The 14246-nt window shown below is 36.8% G+C and overlaps 1 pseudogene; it reads left to right on the top strand.

Annotated features, from left to right (window-relative positions):
* Positions 1-13705, top strand: part of LOC124595261 — a 162188-nt pseudogene extending 148483 nt beyond the window's left edge.
* Positions 13706-14246: the final 541 nt, after the last annotated feature.

The following is a 14246-nucleotide window of genomic DNA, read 5'->3' as shown; positions in this document are numbered from 1 at the left end:
AATTTATTATCTAATGAATTAAGTACATTCTCACTGTAAGTGTAAATAGCTTTCTCTATACCAAAACCCTTCAGAAATCCAAACTGTGACTTGGACAATATATCACTGGCAGTCAGATGCTTAAGGAGACGCTTGAACACAACCCTTTCAAATATTTTTGAGAAAGCTGGCAAAAGTGGAATCTATTAACACAGCATCCAGCCATGAAGCAGTCTTTTTTCTGTAATGTAACTTCCCAGCAGTTACTTTGCCAGGAAGCTGTAAATATGCCACACAACTACCAGTAAGCTCTTTCAGATTTTGCAACTCTGGCATTTCGCCACACCACTGAGTAGCAGAACAGTCCTTTTTAATGCACATGTTCGTGTTCCAGTCATCATGGAGACAGCAATCTGTACTGCTTGTGACAAAAAAGATTTTTGAGTTTACTGTTCAACATAATGCTGTGACCCATGTTTCGAATGTTCCTATCGATGCACTTACTCACTCCATTTTGTTGTGATGTATATTTCATCATCAATTCATACTGGTTTCCTTCTCTTTAAATAAGCTTTTGATTTTGTTTGACAAGTATTACCTCCATTATTGCAGTGGTATCTGCTAAATGTTAAATTTTAATCAGCAGTTGCCACTGCCTCATACTGTTTAACATATTATGTTATGTCAGATTAATTTTGCATCACATATATAGCTGTAAAATGGATATACAATGTTCCTCTTTCTGTCATAATATGTGGGAATAATAGGAGACATGACGTCACTGTGTACTAGCTCCAGTGGATGTTTTGTTTTTGTCCTCTTGTGACTTTGTGGACGTCTTGTTTGCTTGTCAGTCATGCAGTTGGTGAGTGATTCTTGTGTCCTAACATTTGCAAAGTTTATTCCTTCTATGCATTTCAGATTCTCTTTTAGATCAGTATAATTCAAATGTCCTAATTTTTGGTGCCAGGTTCGAATTATTTCAGTAAGAAACACAATGCATGAATTTCTGGCAAAGTTCAGAGTGCACATTTGTACCTTTTTTGTGCAATAGCAACAATGTCCTTTCATCTTTGAAGAGCCACTCCTCTTTTTCAGATAGAACTTTGGAACCAATTCTGTGCACTGACAGCAAGTTGTAAGGGTGTCCAGGAACAAATAAAATACTTCTAATCAAAATTGGCACGGCCTTTTCCTTGGCATAGCTGACAACGTTCATTTCACTGAACTACATTGCCTTCAAAAAAGGTTCCAGTTTTTGCAACATTAATCACTTCCTGCCTTCAAAGTGTCTGCACTTTAGCAGTGCCTTTTATGTCATTTACAAAAGTGGTCATTTGCACCAGACTCCAAATACCAGCAAACAAATTCATTAAGGGGCTCCGGAACGCCCTATACTTGCAATGTTAAAATAACGCTTATAAATTACATCTTTCCTCACAAAGTATTTGAGGTAGGAAGTTGAACATTTTACAGATTATTTATTGGAATATGGGCTACAACTTAACACAGGGATTTTACAAAATTTTAGTTCAGTTATTAAAGATGATTTTTTTTTTCAATTGTAATGAAAATTCACAACATTTTTTTGCAATTTTTTATTTATATATTCAAAAATAGACAGTTTTTTGGAAAAAGGCTTTGTTAAATTATGCAGAAGGTACTGTGTAACATTTACTGAAAGTTTGAAACAAATATGTTTGGAAGATCCTTAGAAAACATGTAATTAGTATGAGAAAATAAAAGTTTTGGGAATCGAGCGACAAAGATTGGATTAACTTTTTAGTGCATTCCAGGTCCATAGGATGGATTATCTTCATCCTCTGCAAACTCCTCCTCCAGCTTCCTCTTGTTCCTCCTCCTGTTTAGTCTTGCTTGTATTTCTAGACTCTTTACAGCCCTGTCTGCAGCCCGAAGGCGTTCCTTATCTAAAGCAAGCATCGCTCGTACCATGTTAGAACCTATCTTCATTCCCATATTTCTAAATACCTTGCACCTTACAATGTTGCCATCATTAAAAGTCGCAACAGCATCATACACACCAAAGTGAAGTGTTTCTATTCCAACAAATACAGTCTTGGGGATTCTCGACCATATAACACTATTTACACTTTCATTGGGGTTTTGAGTTTTTCCGTGAATACACTTTTTCAACAGTTCAGGTGCTGCTAAGTCTCTGAAAATAGGTTTTATCACCTCCATTATTGCATGAGGCAGACTATGCTTATGAGTGTACACTTCACCAGTTAGCAATCCTTTGTTTTATTTACACCAACTGTCTTCTTCTTTGGGACACAAGCTATGTTGGGGATTTTCATCGGTTGAAGAAGTATGAAAAAAAAGAGCCCAAACAGCCTTCTTCATTTCGTCGACACTTTGTGTATTTTGCCTAATAGCCATTCCATAATAGTTCTGTATTTTGTCAATTACACTGTCAGTTAACCTTCCCTTCCCATCCAACCCTTTACCATCACTGAGTTTTTGTTTTTTGTACGAAGCTCTCAGTCGCCGAAGTCTTGTTCCCATTCGCTTCTGTACGTGTCCAATACACTCAAATTTCTGCACTACAACATCATCACCATAGGGCTTCAGTCCTTGAACATGTTTGAAACATTTAGAATCACCATCACCAAGGTAATTAACATATCGCACTTTATCACATGCCTCAGAACGCTGGAATATACTGGCAACACCAGCCACTTCCATTCCTCCACTACTGCCACTATAGTTAGCTTTGCAATTATTTTCATGTGTACTTTTATATTTTTGTGGACATCTAGAATACTTTGATATTACTGCTACATCTAAAACTTTCCCTGTGTACATACTGGTGGCAGATACTACACCATGAAGAGATGTGTGTCCCCGTTTATGCCAGGTACCATCGAACGCTGCAGTCAAAGCTCTGTTACCATTATTTTCCATTACTGCCTCTTCCACAGCGTTCTTCATAGATCCTATACAGACATCTTCTACTTTAGACCCTATTAATTTATTATAGGTCGTAAACTTGGTTGGGGGATTTGGAAGATTCATGATGCCACAGAAAATTGCACCTGCAGTAGCACCCTTACCAACTGAACGCAAGGAATAAACAAATCTAATGTTGTGTTCGTAGATTTTGCTACCATTTTCTTCAGTTGCAGTTACTGCAACACTGTTCCAAAAGGTGGTCATGTATGAACACTTATCACATTTCAGTTGTATTTCACTAGCAAGTCCTACGTGCTTTATTATGGAGAGTTCCAGACCAACTTCACTACAATGAATACATCCTACACAGTTTGAAAAAATTCCTTTGAGAACCGACATATCAAATATTTCATTCACATCCGATTCGCCCATAAAACATTCATAGTTTTCACTCATTAAACCAAGCTTCTTCTGTGAAGTATTTTCTTTCCCACTTTGACTGCTATGGGCAGGTGTACTTGAGAGGTTAGGTTCACTCACTTGGTTATCGTCTTTATTGTTTACAGTAATAACACATACCTTTGGCTTTCCAACATTTCTCCTTTTCTTAAAAGCCTTCAGAGGATTTCTAATAACTTTACTTTTACTCATTATTATACTTCACCAAAACAGAGACTCAAGAAACAGAATTAATTACGAATATTTTCAAGATAACGACAGAGTAAATAAACATGAAACAATCGACAATCACACCAGCGATATATATTGAATCATCACAGGTTAGCCACAACACATACTTTATCTCACATCACTAAAATGTACCTGATGAACACGGACGTTAATAATAACACCATTTGACAGCAGTTTAACAGCGCCACAGTGGGTCACGCCCATGTAGAACACATTTAAAAAAAAAATTTAAAAATGGTTGTAGTCTTCGGAATTGAATAAATTATATATCTATTAAAAGGTAATAGTCTGCAGATTCAGAAAACGCAAAAAAGTAAAAATTGAACTTTTCATGATTTTGAGCCTTTCCGGAGCCCCTTAAGTGCATCAGTCAAAACACAACAACCATCTGAACTCATAGAAATCTCTTGAAAATCACAATTTACTGAATTTCCAGAGCCTTTCTTGTTTTTGTTTCTTACCCAAATTCACCATAGCTACAATATTTAAAACTAAACTGTTGTTCTCTGTCTAAACTGTGTGTGTCACTTTTACAAATTTGTGTTTCCATTGAGTTTTCCCAAGATTGAAACTATTTCTATACATACTAAACACAATGTTCTGTCCCAAGATTATTGCAGGTTTCTTCGTAGACTTTACATGCTTATTTTCATGATCCATGAGCTTATTTTTTCATGAAGTCTAAGATTTTCCATAGATAATGTCTCTATTGAAGTTACAACATTATCATATTCTTGTTGCCTTATTAATAAAAGGTGGCACATTTCATCACTATCTTCAGCTGTCACACCTGTCAACACAATTCATGTATCATCTTGTCAGGATCTAAGTAATGTTCACTTATTGTACTTTTTGCTGATCTGAACTCTAATTGTATTAACTGTTAATGTAGAAGTAACTAATTAACTGAATAGCTATGTCTTTTCTTTCAAATGTGTTACATAATTTTTCCACATTCAAAATGCACAGCTGCAGTCTTTCACATATTCCAGATGTCTGCTGTCATTAATTCTACTATTTTTGAATGACACTTTTTATCATGTTTTTTCAAGATTTTTGAGTTGTTTGTCGTCCTCAGTTTGTTGCTTTTCCATGTCGCTATCTAGAAACTTAACTTATCCTATGTATTCTTCTGCAGTGAGGTTCAACAACTAGGATACCTTGCATTCACAATTTCCATTTTCCAAAATGGCTTCCATAGAAAAGTTGAACTCAATATTTGGTTTCATATTCTTCTGACATCCTGATGTTTGAAGCTGAAGAGCCAGAAATGCATAAAACTCGTGAACAAGCCAAAGTGGAGTGTGTACAAGGATGAAACTTCCTGGCAGATTAAAGCTATGTGCCGGGCTGGGATGTAAAACTGGATCTTTGCCTTTCATGGGAAAATGCTCTACTAACTGAGCTACTCAAGCGGGATTCATGACTCTTCCTCTCAGCATTACTTCTGCCACTACCTCATTTCCTACCTTCCAAACTTCACAGAAATTCCCCTGCTTCTGCACAATGCCTCTGACTGTGGCTAAGCCATGTCTCCATAATATCCATTCTTCCAGGAGTATTAGTCCTGTAAGTTTTGTAGGAGAACTTCTATGAAGTTTGGAAGGTAGGAATAAGGTACTGATGGGAGTAAAGCTGTGAGGAAAGATCATGAGGCAGTCTCGTGTGTCTCAGTTAGTGTAGCACTTGCCTATGAAAGGCAACGATCCCAGGTCCGAGCCGTCACACAGTTTTAATCTACCAGGAATTTTCGCTTATGTAATAGTATAATTTAAACTCCTGCATATTTACTTTTTTCCAGAGCCTGATAAGGAAAACTTGTAGAAGAGAATACACAATACGCTTGCAGGGGAACGTGCACATATTTGTGAACTTGTACACTTGCATAAACTTACAAGCAAGACAAGACATTAACAACTACTAAACAAAGCAATTATATTCTATACTTATCATGGCATTAAATATTTCTGTCTCAGGAGAGGGAAGCAGCAGGGAACATGCTGCACTGGAACCTCGATATTTGGGTGGTCGAGCCATCATTGTCAGGTCTTTTGCTCGTATCCATGAGACCAATCTGAAGAAACAGGGTCTGCTGCCACTCACATTTGCTGATCCTGCTGACTATGACAAGATAAAGCCTACAGATAAGATCTCACTTGTGGGTCTTAAAGATCTTGCACCAGGGAAGGTAAGAATTGAATCCTTTTTAACGTTTTCTTATTAAAAATCATATCATCAGAAATAAAGTGCTCTCAGTATCTTAATATAATCGTGCCTTTTTCCCCCAGCATCATATTGGTAAATCTCCAGCTCCCATCTCTGTAAATACCTCCTCCTTTCCATCATTTTACTGAATAAAGAGTTTGTGTAAACATGAACTTCACTTTGCGTTTCACTTATGTAATGTGGCCTATAATTGTGGGTTTATGTTTTTTCACTGTTTCCCGACACAGATTCCTAAATAATAACACTTTCAAACTGATTTCTTTTGATTGTTGTGATTGATATAGTATTGTATTCATCTGTGTGTTGTTGCGTTTGCAAGAACATAACTAATCCCGTTAATTCAACTCCTGTGCAAATCAGGAATACCTTTGTATTATCTTGTTCAAGCAAGATGAATTAGACTATTACATCATGTTAACTGATTTTTCTGCTATTGCTTGATAGGACAACTTCATATTTATAAACAAAAGCACTGTAATTAGTTTTTGGCTTACATGGCCATAATCAGACTGTTGATGGCTTTGTGAGCTGATAATCAATTACTGCATGAATTAATACCATAGGCTTTGTGAGCTGATAATCAATTACTGCATGAATTAATACCATAGAGACTCTATATTTTTATCTTATTCATTAATGAAAAAGGATATTTTAGATCTGTAAAATCTTGAAGTTATATTTGGATTTGATACGAAGTTACAGAATTTTTCTTCTTCACTCACTCACAACTTAGAATGCAACATTAATATATTCATATTCTTTATCAAAAAAGGTCTAAATATTTGACTGTGGCTCCTGGAAGGGACTGAATGAGTAAGAGAAGACTATAAGAAAAAGAAGAGACAAATAAGGTAATGGCTGAGGAGAGAAAAAAGTGGATGGAAGAATGGACAAAGATGATGTTGGAAGATAGCAGAGGAAGTGAGGAAATACTGTTTGGAATGGCCAAAAGTAAGAAGAGAGATTTGAGATAGTACACAACAATGATGGATAAAAATAGGAAAGAGGTTAATAACAAAGAGACATTGAAGATGTTCTGTTGGACTGAACAGACAGCACACATTAGAGTATATCTGTCCGAACCTCTTGCCGGAATACAGGAAACATTGTGAACAAATGAAGTAAATGGACAAGGATATTACTTTGTAGTGTGCAATAAGTTGAGAATTTGAGTCAGCTAGTAAGCAAGCTCATATCGCCAAAGCAGTTGAAGTGACAGCTCACATAAAGTGGTAACTTCAGATTTGAATCCCAGTCTGGCACAAATTTTCAATTTCTGCCATTGAATTATTTCAATGCCCAATTTCAACTGACATCAGTACCTTCCTCAAAATATTGATATTTGTGGCTGCTGTATCAAAAACAATGTGACAATCCAACAGAACAGACACCGCATGAATGTAAATATAAAATACTTACCATCTGTTATATGTACATCCTAAAGGCAATTATATTTGTGAATCTAAATCTAGTACATAGTATAATGAGCAGTAATATAGATAACTACAACACATGGGGAAGGGAAAACTTCCACACAATTGGAAGTAATAAAAAGGCTGCTACCAGAGTCCACGTACATCAGGGATGACTTGTTGCAAAAGATTAATGCCTGATTTTGAGACAGAAAATTGTAATAGAAATACAGCGAAACCTCACTTAATGAGCACCTCCCGTAATGCACAATTCACATACTGACTAAAACAAATTGTAAAAAAAATGACTCACTTAACGAGCAATGTTTCGCATAACGAGTGATGACAATTTAGTGTGACGTCACCAGCTATTCACATGCAGCAGGGGAAATGTTCAGCAATATGAACACCTTTCATTGTCAGAAGTGGCATATGAACAATGTCTTTAGTACGTACTGCAGTCTGGGTTTATCGCACTTTCTGCCACCATCTTAGTGCAGCTTGTGATCAAACATTTTTCTATACTTGTGTTCACATAACATGTTTTTGTGTGTAAATTTTAATAACCTTTGCAGAAATGTCCCAGAAGATAAAGCCGCAAGAAGACAATCATAAGAGAAAGAAAATGACCTTAGAAATGAAATTTAAAATCATTGAAAAACTCATATGTGGTGTGAGTGTTGCTGGTTTAGCACACACATACAATTGGTCTACATCAACTATTTGGACTGTCGTCAAAAACAAGGACAAGATTAAGGAGATAGATGCTTCAAAGGGAGTGACAAGAGTATCTAAACAATGGTTTCATATTCTGGACAATGTCAAAAGGTTGCTCCTTATATGGATAAATGAAAAGCAACTGCATTGATGACACTGTTAGCATGAACATCATTTTTGAGAAGGCGAGAATGATTTTCACCAACCTCATTAAGATGATGCCAGGATCATCTGTGGCCGAAGAAGTGTTAAAGGGAAGCATGTGTGGTTCAAGAAGTTTAAGAGAAGAACCAACATCCACAGCATTGTGAGGCATGGCGAAATAGCTTCTCTGACATAAGGGCAGCAGAGAACTTCATCAGCATGTTCAAGAGACTCATAGATTCTGAGGGTTATCTGCCACAATAGGTTTTTAATTTTGACAAGACAGGTATATTCTGGAAAAAGATGCCAAAATGTACCTTCATAGCAGTAAAGGAGAAAGTATTCCACAGTCACAAGCCAATGGAAGACCATCTCGCCCTGCTATTCTGTGCCAATGCAAGTTGCAATTTGAAAATCAAACTGCTGCTTGTTTACCATTCAGACTCTCCATGAGCCTTCAAGATGTGTAAAGCCCAGAAGAGCAGGTTAAACATGACGTGGAGGTACAACAATAAAGTATGGGTGATACAAGTCTTTTTTGCGAATAGATCAACGAAGTGTTTGGTGCTTCAGTGAAAAAATGTTTGCTTGAGATTAATCTGCCGTTCCATGTCTTGCTTGTTATGGACAATTCTCCTGCCCATTCTCCAGGCCTACAAGACCACCACCTTGAAAAATTTCAATTCATCAAGATTCAATTTCTACCATCCAACACCATTCCATTATTATTATTTCAAACTTTAAGAAGCTCTACACTAAAGCATCTTTGAGCATTGCTTTGAGTTGACCAAAGCTACCAATTTTCTCTCTCAGAGAGTTTTGGAAGTATCACTTCAACATCGTTGCCTGCATCAAGGTGATCAAAAAGGCATGAGAAGGGGTTTATCAAGAGAACTTTCACTTCTGCTTGGAAGAATCGTTGGTCGGAGTGCATTGTCGAATGTGCCTCTGAGGCATTTTAGTCAGTGTCTGTGGAGCCTGTAGTCAACAAGATCATCTCTTGGGCAAGAGCATGGGACTAGTAGTGGTAACAAAGATATTGACAAGCTTGTGGAAGATCACAGCCAGAAATGACCTCCGAAGAGCTTATGGAGTTGCATTGTGCTTCACAGCAGGAAGTTGTGGAGAGGAGTTCCTCAGAGGAGGAGGAGGAGGAGTAGGAGGAGGTGGAGGAGATGGTAATAGCAAAGCAGCAATCTTCTGGTGCAATAAGAGAAATGGTGAAAGCATGTGAATCAGTTGCATCGTACATTGAAAATCATCGCCCCAATAAAGCAGTGGTTACATGCGCTACAAATTTATTTGACGATAATGCTGTGTCACATTTTCACCATGTGTCAAAGCATCAGCAGAAACACATGACTATAGATAGCTTCCTGGGTAAAAAAGAATAAGTGATATATCATGAATAATAAAGTACATAATACTGTATGTATAAATTTCCTTGGGTAAATGGCATGAATAAGATGAAACTGTTAGAACTTTTTCTGCATGGAGCGCATTATTCTATTTTACATTAATTAATATGGGATAAATTCTTTCACTTAATGAGTGTTTTGTACTACGAGTAAGATTCTGGAATGAATTCTGCTTGCTATGTGAGGTTCCACTGTACCTTAAAGAATAAACTGATGTACTTAGTAACAGGTAAATATTGTTATTCAATAGAATAATTCAGATTGTAATGTCTCATTGCAAAACTGGTAGTGTATATAGCCATAGGCTTGTTTTTGTAATAGAAAACTAATAATTTAGAAGATCTAGTTTCAAATACTACTCCAGCACAAATGGTCAACTTTCCCCATTGATCTAGATCAGTTTTCACTATCAGCTAATGTCATCAATTCCTTTGTGCCTTGAGTTGTAATGACTATGGCATTAAAATATATAACTAAGGTGAGGGTGACTAATTGACCACTACAGTGCAGATGTACACCACACTCAAACTCTCACAGGAATTGGAAAACTGCCACGAGTAATGAGGATAATGACCAAGGGGCACTACATCTGTGGTGCATGGATAAGTTGAGAGTTTGGGCCTGATGGAAGGCATGTTAGGGCATTCCGTGCAGTTAAGAGGAACACTGTGTCTGGATGGTGCAGTGGTCAGTGCATCTGCTTAGCAACCAGGAGAACCGGATTTGCATTCCAATCCAGCACAAATTTTCTATTTTTCCTGTTAATTTAAATCAATGTATGCTAGCAACTAATGTCATTAATTCCCTGGTGTCCTGATTCACAATAGCTGTGGGATCAAAATGTGTCTGTTGTTTTGGAAATTCCCAAAAGGACATACACCACATATACAATCGAGGGGAGGATGACCAATTGATCACTTGTGCAGATGCACATCATGCTCAAACTCTTACAGAAATTGGCAAAATCCCATGATAAATGTGGTAATGGGCAAGGGCCACTACATCTATAGTGTGTGGATAAGTTGACAATCTGGGTCTGATGGGAGATGTGCTAGGGCAGTCCATGCAGTTACTATGGCACAGTAGTCAGCAAGTCTGCCTAGTAAGTGAGAGACCTGGGTTTGAATCCCAGTCCAGCACCGCTATTCAACTTTCCCAATTTATTTGAACAGTGCTCACTAGCAGCTGACACCATTAATTCCTTTGTGTCTTGATTCATAAAAGCTGTGGCATCAGAATGTGTGTATTGTTTTGGGCATATCTGAAAGAAAAGACACTCTGTATATAATTATGGTGAAGACGACCAATTGATCACTCCAGTGCAGATGCACATGATGCTCAGACTCTTACAGAAATCGTCAAAATGCCACGAGCTATGAGGATAATGGCCAAGGGGAACTACACCTGTAGTGTGTGTATAAATTGAGAATTTGGGTTTGCTGGGAGGCATGCAAGGATTGTCAGTGCAGTTGCCATGACCACTGTGTCTGGATGATTCAGTTTTTGGCGTATCTGCCTAGTGAGCAGAAGACCCAGGTTCAAATCCCAGTCTGGCACAAATTTTCGACTTATACCGTTTATGTCAGAAAGCTCAGACACCACAAATATATTCAGTTAATTGCTTTTACTCATAATGCCTACCCCTTCATTTATGTCATCTCTCATCCAGGCAACAAATGGGTCCCTTTCATCGGGCAGTCTGAGTGACCTGTCCTTCCTTTTGAATCTTCCCCAACCTATCCATCTTTCCTCCCTCTTTCCCTTACCAGAACAGCTCGAATTCATTCCAACTGCACCCCCAACTGGAACCTTCCAAATAGCAGAACTAATAGTTCCAAAACCTGTTAGTTTCACATACTGTTATATGTGTCTATTGGTAGTGCTAACATTTTGACGCGCTGAAGATAAATACTAACCAGAAATTCTGTTTCATAATTTTATGGTTTTCTCAAGTGAATTTTTCTTTACATGCAATTATTATGAAGATTTTTGATCTTACTGGTATTGATTCAGTGAACTGAGCTGCTGGTTGGAAAGAGAAATATGTTACTCATAAAAAAATTGCAGTAGTTGTTACGCCTGGTCCCTTGAATAGGCTTCAGAAGAAATTCTACAATTTACACGACTGATAATTTATATTATATCATTTTTGACCCAGTAAACTTAATTTTGCTTTGATGCAACAGGATAGGTACCAGATGACGTTATGGAATGAAAGTGCAAAAAGTATACCAGCTTTTCATTATTACGGCTTCTGTGTCTGGCAACATTTGCATAGCAAGCAAATATTTCATTAGGTATTTCAGTAATTATGTTCTAGGCTCCTAAGGAATTCCAGAATTTATTACAAAGTTTCAATCAAAAAATGTTTCAGTCTGAAGAATTTAACACAGCCTCCTTGTATTCCATTTTGTACATTTGTTGGACGGAAGTCTCTTGCAAGTTTTGAACTGCATATCTTGGATTTATCCAAAGTTTAATGACAGTGAATTGCTATTTGCATTTATTAATGTTCTTGAAAATTTCATGATTAGATCTTTCTAAACTAAATTTAATTTGCCATCTTTTACAACACCTATATTATCTGCAATCAAAACAAAATTTGCATTTGACATGTTACTGTTGAGAGGTCTTCAATGCACACAAGAAAATGTGAAAAGTCAAATTTACAGCATCACTCTGTCTACTCAGTGAATGAATATATATGGGTATATGAACACCAATGAACAGTGACACACATTTATTTGCTTTATATATCTGTCAGCTAAGTTTATATCACATGTTTAATTATTGTGCTCTACATTAATACTATGCTTTTTGTGCATCAGAAAATAATACACATGCCTTGTCTAATAGCTATACCACAATGTGCTATCATAGATGAAAAGGGCAATGGATAGATATATGTATCTTAAGCTCAGTAACTATTAGTATGTAGTGGTTGTATTTTTGTATAGCAACTTAGCCTGGGGCATTTTGCCATGTTTGTATTTCATAGCCATTTTCATTTTTGACACAATGCATGTGCAGAATTTTCATTTTAGATGGTACTTTTACTGTTGTAAGGACTAATCATTTTTATTGCTGTAAGTGCCCTATCTTTATTTAGCTTTTTGCTATACAGTTATTATTATCAGCCATATATCTTCATGGATACACATCATATGATTTACAGGCTTTGATAAATCAATAAATAAATGTAACTGGTGATATTTTTATGTCATGGACTAAATTCGGAGAGTAAATTTTTCACTCTGCAACAGATAGTGCACTGATGTGAAACTTCCTGGCAGATTAAAACTGTATGCTAAATTGGGACTTGAACCCCAGGACCTTTGACATTTGTGGGCAAATGCTACACCAACAGAGCTACCAAAGCTCTGCTCACAACCAGTCCTCACAGCTTTACCTCTGCCCGTACCTCGTCTCCTACCTTCCAGACTTCACAGAAGTTCTCCTGTGTATCATGCAGGAGTGGCACTCCTGGAAGAATGGATATTGCAGAGACACGGCCTAGCCACAGCCTGTGGGATGTTGCTAGAATGAATTATCCCCTCTTAGCAGAGTGAGTGCTGATATTAAATTTCCTGACATATTAAAACTGGATAACAGACAGGGACCTTCACAAAGGTCCTGGTTTCAAGTCCTTGTCCTTCACACAGTTTTAATCTGCCAGGAAGTTTCAATAATTTCTTAGTTTACACTTGATACTAATCATGAAGATAATATTATATTTCTCTTGCTTATTTGTTATTTCCTATTGAGCTTTGCTTCTTTCATTTATTTTTTACACTGCACACTGCTTAAAATATCACAAAATATTTCAGCCTGTGACAGCAGAATTGAAACATGTAGATGGCACAAAAGAACAAATACAGTTGAATCACACACTAAATGAGCAGCAAATACAGTGGTTCAAGGCTGGCAGCGCCCTTAACTATATAAAGCGAATTACAGCAGGGAAGTAGACAGATGGATGATAGTCTGTTACTGGCGCAACAAGAAGATAGCTAAGGACTGTAATTACTGTGTATGGCCAGTGTTGTGTGTACATTAATTGTGTTGTTTTATAGTCATATTATTGAACATTCTGTTTGTGTAATAATTTATGCTCTATCAAGTAGGCCAATTTTGGCTTAAGTAATACTTTTTATTTCAGATGTTTTGACATTGCTCTAAACATCTTATTATTTTCTGTAAAAATGTGCATTGTTAATTAACCAGTCTAGTAGAAAATAATGTAAGTTGAATTTTGATATGATTTTAAGATGTAATATATTTAAATTTTGTGATATGAGAACTATGTGTTATAAAGATCTACGTATTTCCAAAGTCATTTTGATGTTTATGTACAGAACAAAGACATTTCTGAACAACTTCAGTTTCAAGAATCTTCCACATCTAGTGACACAGCATTACACTTACTCAGAATCTTTCACTGTGGCATTTGTATTTCCAAGATACCTTTTTTGTAGTTACAGACAGTTGGCAGTTGGTTCCATTGTAGCAGGTGGACTTAAGCATAATGACTGCAGATACCTCAGTAGGTACAACATTACATATCAGAAAGTAATGTAAGCACTATAGTTCTTGGCTGTACAATACATTCAAATTTGGCCTAGTACTTAAAAGTCTCTTGTCCATAATGAGAAATGTCAGTTTTCCATTTCTACATAGGAATTTAAAGGCTTTCTTGTAACTGCAAGTTCTAACATTTGGCAATCCTGTGAATCTGACCTTGCTTACA

This window comes from Schistocerca americana, chromosome 2 (assembly GCF_021461395.2).
Source record: "Schistocerca americana isolate TAMUIC-IGC-003095 chromosome 2, iqSchAmer2.1, whole genome shotgun sequence".
NCBI classification, from domain to species: Eukaryota; Metazoa; Arthropoda; class Insecta; order Orthoptera; family Acrididae; genus Schistocerca; species Schistocerca americana.
The sequence above is the reverse complement of the archived record's forward strand: the minus strand, read 5'-3'. Positions and strand labels throughout refer to the sequence as shown.